The sequence below is a fragment of the Eptatretus burgeri genome, chromosome 5 (genome assembly GCF_056783735.1).
Source record: "Eptatretus burgeri isolate ZD-2024b chromosome 5, Ebu_testis_v1, whole genome shotgun sequence".
Taxonomy (NCBI): Eukaryota; Metazoa; Chordata; class Myxini; order Myxiniformes; family Myxinidae; genus Eptatretus; species Eptatretus burgeri.
Genome location: NC_140965.1, coordinates 26,406,813 through 26,414,312, shown reverse-complemented (window position 1 = coordinate 26,414,312; position 7,500 = coordinate 26,406,813). Strand labels below are relative to the sequence as shown.

General features: G+C 39.5%; 1 protein-coding gene across 4 annotated transcripts in view; it reads right to left on the bottom strand.

The window, feature by feature from the left end:
* LOC147026118 (uncharacterized) overlaps positions 1-7,500 on the bottom strand; it is a 196,829-nt gene that overhangs the window by 76,120 nt on the left and 113,209 nt on the right. Inside the window, exon 1 of one of the 4 annotated variants that reach the window (XM_085881180.1) lies at positions 1-135. This exon is cut by the window's left edge and continues 324 nt beyond it. The exons of the other annotated variants lie outside the window; for them this stretch is intronic. The gene's annotated coding sequence lies outside the window, so the exon portion shown is untranslated. Of the gene's footprint in view, positions 136-7,500 lie in introns of those variants that run through there. 4 annotated transcript variants of the gene reach the window in all.

Sequence of the window (7,500 nt, the reverse complement as noted above, 5' to 3'; positions counted from 1 at the left end):
TCCCTCCTTCATCTTTCTCAGGCACTCCTGGGAGCGAAGTGGGTAGAACGTGGCTGTCAAGGCAACATGCAGTACAGCAGAGAAGGCTGTCCTTTTCACAGACCTCGGCTCCACGGGGCTCGGTTTTGTCTCACAGGCCGTGTCGTTTACATAGAACCTTTACAGCTCCCCATCTGCAGGGCACAACTCAATGACTCTTTTCAGCCGGATAAATAAGCCCAGAAAAAAAGATCCTGCTTATGGTTAGTCTCTCAACTGCTAGTGGAAGATTTAAGCTCCAAGAACCTTAGAAATGTGTCTGTAAGAGGGGTTTCATGTGCTCCGTCTCTTCTTATACCTGGATTGGCGCAAAGTTTTCCAAAGGAAGTAGCAAGTCATCTCAACAAAATAAGGTCTTGAATGGAAAAAAAAATTTGAAACACTCAGTCTATCATTAAATAACTAATTATTTGATCCGTCATGTGATTCCACTTCAGAGGAGTAATGTGATTTATTATTTATAGAAAAATCACAATATTCCTGACCAATGTGGCATCCTGCTGTTGTGGTTAACAGAGAAATGCCATCAAAAAAATTAATGAAAACTCGAACCCATAATTCTCTACGAGCACAATTCCTCAAGTCTATTTTATATTTTGCCTGGCATGATTCTTGAAGCTAAGTGTCGAATGTCAGCTTTATAATAGTCAAAAACAGTGCATTGAGGTGCCAATCAAGTTCGTGAAGTCTCAGGGTATGACGGATGACGTCACTGTGTGCTCTGTCCATCATACAGCACATTAAGTTGGGGATCCATCTTCCAGCAATGGCTACTGCTGGATATTAACAACCCATGCTGTCTTTCACATGGAGGAGGTAACTGTTACCAGCACCCTGGCCAAATACCACATAATTCTTGCCTAAATGTGTAGGGGCACTGCTTGAGTGGCACAGCCGTAGCTCAAGAATGATACGAGCAGGGGGCCGTATTCATAGTTCAAAGCTACCCAATATGTGCTCACGAAATAATAACACTACCTCCATGAAACCAAGAACAATGATGCCTTGGAGGTTTGAAATCTTTCTTATTCGAGCAATGAACACCTTGTGTAGCTTATACGTACAATTACAAACTTTTTTGTGCAATTGTTTGTTTCCATCGTTGTGTTTGATTGTTTGTTTTTCGAGCTCTACAAACGTTCCTTTGCCAGACAGAAATACTTTGGAGATTGGCCATTGAGCGCTAATGCAAGCAAATTCTTTGTTGTATGGGAAGAGTAAAATGCTCTATTGAAGGCTTTCTTGATCTCAGTAATGAGGACGTAATCCAGACACATAGCTTCGACAGTTTTACAAGCAGATGGCCTTAAAACCAAGCAGCATACCCATTTCTATGCTCAGGAGGTCACGTGTTAGCCACAGATCTGCATTGCCCTCCTTCTGCCCCCCCACCCCCCTCTTTCACGATCCATGGATACAACATTATGACCATGAAAATGAAAATAAAACAGTGAAAACTAGAAGTGCACTCGGTAGAGCGCATACCTCTGCCCTGTAATGCCTGATCCACGAGAACATATTGGGCCCAATACATTATTGAAAAATTATTTTATGTATCGTTTTTGGCCCCATCTCTCAATGGTGAGGAATCAGTTAAAAAATTGTAGTAGTCGGATGCGGATCCGGATCTTCACCAAAATTGAATCAATTCTTCCTTGTCACACCAAACATGTCCACCAAGTGTCATCCAAATCCGTCCACAACGTTTTGAGATATCATGCTATATATCAGTTTAGCCGTATCTCTCAATGGTGAAGAATCACTTCAAAAATTCTTGTAACTGGATCTGGATCCGGATCTTCACCAAAATCTAAATCGGTTCGCCCTTGTCACACACCGAACCTGTCCACAAAATTTCATCCGGATCCGTCTACAATTTTTGAGATATCCTGCACACAAACAAACAGACAGAAAGGGGTGAAAACATAACCTCCTTCACCTTCGGTGGCGGAGGTAAAAAAAACAAACATTTCTGCCTCTTCAAAAGCAAAAAGGATATTGCAACACACTTTGCCAAGAAGATTTTATAGTTAAAACAACCACAACTAACCAAAAAGGACAGCAGCAGAAGATAGCAGCCACAGAATTAAAAATGTAGCACCATAGAAAATAAAAACTATTTAAACTGGAAAGCATCTTGAAATGCAAAGCCCGTCCACGTCTGCTTTGTGTGATGAAAACAATATCTGAAAAAAAGGAGATATTCATTTTTGTCAATTAGTGTTCCATATATTCTCATTAAAAAAAATGTTTAGTTGAAAATTTGATGACAAAAGCACAAATGGTGAAAATGTTATGGCCTGGACACTGGACAGACACAATGAAGCTCAAATCCTTACTATAATTCACGGATCAGTGTTTGTATGTTTGTATGTTTGTCGCGCTACTCCTACAGTTCTGGGCGAATTACATCCAGATTTGCTACAAAGGATCAGCAGAACCCCAATTAATTTGTAGTGGTGTTTTTGTCTTTGCCGGTGGTCATGGGGAAGGTGGCGGGGGCGTAAGGAAGAGGGACGTAAATTTTCTATGTGAATGTGTATCGTGTAGCTCCACCTCCATGTGGGGGAGGGTACTACAAGTCTCCACCATTTACACAGTACAGTATTCCTGTCCCCGTATTTTCCAGTGCAGTGAGGTGTTTTGAATTATAAGCCGAAGGTATGTTTTTGCTTCATGCACGTAACCTGGGTAATTCTCTTTTTTTGCATATTCAGAGCTGTTAGTTGCTTTGACACCGCCCAGGTTCAATATTTGGTTCAATTGAAAAATTTGTAATTTTCCCGTCGGGTTTGGATTATTTTGAAGCAGCTTTTGCTGAATAATTTTTTCTCTTCGAGGAGTGTTTCTGTGTTTCAGGGTGGGACTCGGACAGACAGGCAGATCTGGCATTAGCCGATTAATTTTCAATGTTGATTCTTCTCCATATTCTCAAAATAAAGGTTAATTGAAAATTTGATGACAAAAGTTCAAATGGTAAAAATGTTATTTATATATGGCCTCGACGCGCACACGCAAACACACGCACAATTGCAAAACCTCGTCCTCTGCTTTGTGGGCGGATGGGCTAAATATTGAACAATAATAATAAAGCACAGGATTGTACTCGACATAATCCAATCACACCCAAATTTTTCTCTGGCAGAAAAGTACTCTTTCACAATGGATGTTAAGCAGCTTGACCCCTTTAAAACAATGATCAACCCTGATGGAGGAACTTGGACATATATTTTGTAGAGAACAAGAACATTAGGAAACACAAGTGTACTATTATACGAGTTACAACTACACTTGCAGACAATGGACAAATCAATACGGGATGTAATATTTCAAGCCAGGTCTCCAGCATCAAGGATGGAATCAATATAACGTTGATAGAGGGATGTTAACTGCCGTGGGAAGCGAGAAGGTGACGTTTTGGGCTTTAACTCTTCGTCAGAGCAAAAGAGATGCGATGAGTGAAAGCATCCACTTTTGCTCCGACGAAGGGCTCTCGCTCGAAACATCATCTTGTCCTTGATCGCCACGGTGGTTGGGATACCACGATCAACATTGTGTTAATTCCATGGAACACTAGACTTCACGAGCAAGACTACTACTTCGTTCCAGAGCAGCATGAGCAGAGTGCTCAGATGGAAATGCCAAACAGGCCAAAATTTGATCTGCCGCTGTATACAAAAGTCAATACATTAAATCATCCATGATGAATCACTAGGCACAAATTAAATAACTTGGATATAAATAAATGAAGCAATTATCATAATGATAAGTGAAATCAAGTAAGTTTATTTCGATAGATAGGAGCACATGGATATGATGTAGTGGTCAAACAGCTCATTTTAGTTGGGAAGATCCAACTGAAAGACTTTTTCGAGCACTACCAAAACTTCACACCTGAGCTTTGCCTTGCTGGACAACTGTGCTAATTTGGTGGCACCTGTATGTAATGGACGACATAATAGGCCCGGCATGATGAACGGAATGGCCTCATTCAATTTGTTATGAAAAACATCTAATTTATCTCCTTCATGAAGTCAGGCGTGACACGAACATTTATGACATGAAACTTTAGTGTTTCTGAAATTAGAAGTGCAATGTTCCTGAGCTTTGCACATAAATAAAAATAGTTCTCTTTTGCAGAAAAGCTGAAAAACAACTTTAATATTAAAGAGAAAGGTACGTCCTATTTTATGGCAGCAGGATAGCTATCGTACCATTGTGCTGTCTTGTGTGGGTTTTTATCTCTGACAAGATAGCTTTGAACTAAGAGAATGGCAGCAGGAGATGCAGCATCTTAGAGGACAACATCCTTTGAGTGGGGATGTATATTACACCTTGCTTTTTTCTGAATTTAGTTCATGGACATTCAGGAGGGCAAGTTCGTTTCTGGGAATAGGTAGGCCAATGTGTGCTGGTGTCATAACCAAATTCCTTACTTGGACTTGGCTGTAAAATTAACACAACTTGCAGTAGGTGAGAATCCTGCGGTATGCATGCATATGGCACATGCATGATGGGCCAAATGGCCTCATCCAAGGCCTAAGTTTCCGTGTATTTTCAGTCCTCGTGCTAAAGATAATTGTTAAGTGGAGGGAAGAAGTGTGGCTAAAATGAACATGCTTCATTTTATTAATCCATAAAATTGATTATCTCTGGTGGATTTGGATTTTCTTTGACAAACATTATGTTATTACAGCTGCGGATTTTCTTTTTCTTACCTCCGCCACCGAAGGTGGAAGGACGTAATGTTTTCACTCCTGTTTGTCTGTTTGTTACTTGGCGAAAATTTTTTTTGCCAAGTATGTTGGTCTGTAGTATTTGTCTGTTTGTTACATGGTTTTGGCCACAGTTTTTAAGCAATCGTTCTGAAATATTTTTTTGTGTGTGTAGGTGCCCGGCCAAGGATGGCAATGCTAAATTTTGGTGAAAATCCAAATCCGGATCTGGATCTGAGAATTTTTTAAGTGATTCTTTACCATTGAAAGATTGGGCCAAAAACTATATACTGCATGATATCTCAAAAAGTTGTGGAAGAGTTATGACAAAACTAAGTGGATGGGTTGGTTAGGTGACAAGAACAAGCCAATTCGATTTTGATTCAGGTCCAGAATCAGATCCTGACCTATCAGTGCGATACAAAATGTAAACTGTTCAGCTTGGCGGAGGTATGTGCTCCACTGATTGCTGTTCTGTTTCGCCAAGTGTCACTCTGAGTGATTTTTCATTTCTCTGTTTGTTTGTTTGTTTGTTTGTTTGTCAATTACCTACAGGTCACATTTTTAAACCGAGCTTCACAAAACGGTAGAGTTGGTCAAAAGCAAGAAGCCTATTTGTTGATGTGAAAAGGTCAAAAGGTTGACATATGCAAAAGGTCACCAACTTTGTCGAGTTTCTAAAATCATCAATTTTCATCTGATTGAGTTGAAATTTGAACAGGATTTGCAAATCAGGTCATTGAATTCAACCACAAATTATTTTTGAGGTCAACATAGGCCAGATTTCTAAAATTGTTAATTTCCATCCAATTGACTTGAAATTTGAAGATGATTTGCAGATCAGGTCACTGAATTCAACCACCAATTATTTTTGAGATCACCATGGGCTAAAAGATCAACATAGGCCAAAGGTCAACAACTTAGGTGCAATTTTTAAAATCAATTTTTCATCCAATTGACTTGAAATTTGAAGAGGATTTATATTTCAGTTCACTGAATTCAACCACAAATTATTTTTGAGGTCAAAAGGTCAACAAAGGCCAAACTTTCTAAAATCTTCAATTTTTCATCCAATTGACTTGAAATTGAAGAGGATTTATATTTCAGTTCACTGAATTCAATTAGCCAATTATTTTTGAGATCAACAAAGGCTAAAAAGGTCAACAATAGGTGCAGTTTCTAAAATCCTCAATTTTTCATCCAATTGACTTGAAATTTGAAGAGGATTTGCATATCAGCTCACTGAATTCAACCACCAATTATTTTTGAGGTCAAAATCGGCCAAAGTAGCAATAAGCAGCATTCATTGAGGTAATCCAACAGGAGATTTAGCAAGGACACCAACAGCATAGATAAACTTGATTGGTTAAAATCTACTCCCATTGGAGAACACGATTGTGTGAAAGATGGCTTTCTTATGGCCTATTTATTTTTATCCTCATGGGGTTTTTTTCTTTTCACCATTAAAGATCATGGAAGAGTGAGGTGACAGAGGCTACACACTGACAGTGTGCAGTGGTGTAATCGTTGGACACAATAAAGCAAGGATGTTGATGAGTATCAAAAGAGGAGAGAGAGAGGAATGGAGGAAATGCAGAAACCTGAAAATAACAAGGTTGGGTTAGGCAGGGGTTTTTTTGTATACATGATCCAGGTTCATTGAAGAGCTAAAGCATAATGGAAGGGAACAAAATGGAAAGAGGGAAACACCAACAGCAGAATAGAAGTGAGAGTAAAATTAAGAGACGGGGTAGAAGGACACATGGGGGTGAACAAGCTGTGCACAAGCTGAATGAAGCACAGCAAAAAGAGGAATTGGACAGTGGGGATGAAACTGAAAAGGAACAATCCAACCAACGACTACCAAATGAAAATAGGTGAGGGAGATGGGGGGGGATCATATTATGCTGGAAAAAAGTGGTGCAAAAGAAAATCACAATAACCTGGGTTAATATGGCTGTAAGCATTATGGGTAAGGCTGGGTTGACATGACATGATGTACCACCAGCTAAAAGCACTGGAGGGAAGAGTGGGATATAACAGCCTCAGGAAAACAATTCCACAGATAAGAGAAGTTAGAAATAAAAGTGTGGATATGTGCAGTCAGCCTGGATTTTGTAAGTTCAATCATGAGGGATTTAGTGGAAGAATGTGTGCATGCATCTTGGAGTGTCTGGGGATGGTTGGAAGACAGAGAGAAAAGAAGGCTCTCTCTCAATGTCTGTTCATATATTATTTTCTCTTTGTGAAGAATACACAAACCACATTTGCTCATATTGTTATGCTTTGCTTTTGGAATGGGGTATAAGTTGTGATGTTGGAGTGGAAGCATTCTGGCAGCATGTTTTTTTAAAATCAATTTCATACTACCCCAGCTAGAAGCCTTCAGTAATTACTGAACCGACTTCAAAACTTGCTGAGATATAGATTTACCTTCCTATTAGAGCTCATTCCATTCCAATCTTCGACAGTGTCTGCTGATATAAATTGCAAAATCTGATGGCATCGGGAAGAAAGTTCCATTGAAATTATGCAGTTTCATTGTTGGTAAATCATTTGTCATCCAATTTTTGATGGAGAATAGTGGTCAGGCTACCTTGTACTTGAAGATTCATGGAGAAGATCACAGATTCATGATCAAGTGCTTGAAGTGTAGCTTCCCTAAATAGTAGAATACCTTGACGATAACGTCGCAGGCATCATCCACAACCAGAGTCATCTTGTCGATCAATGCATTCTGGTGAGT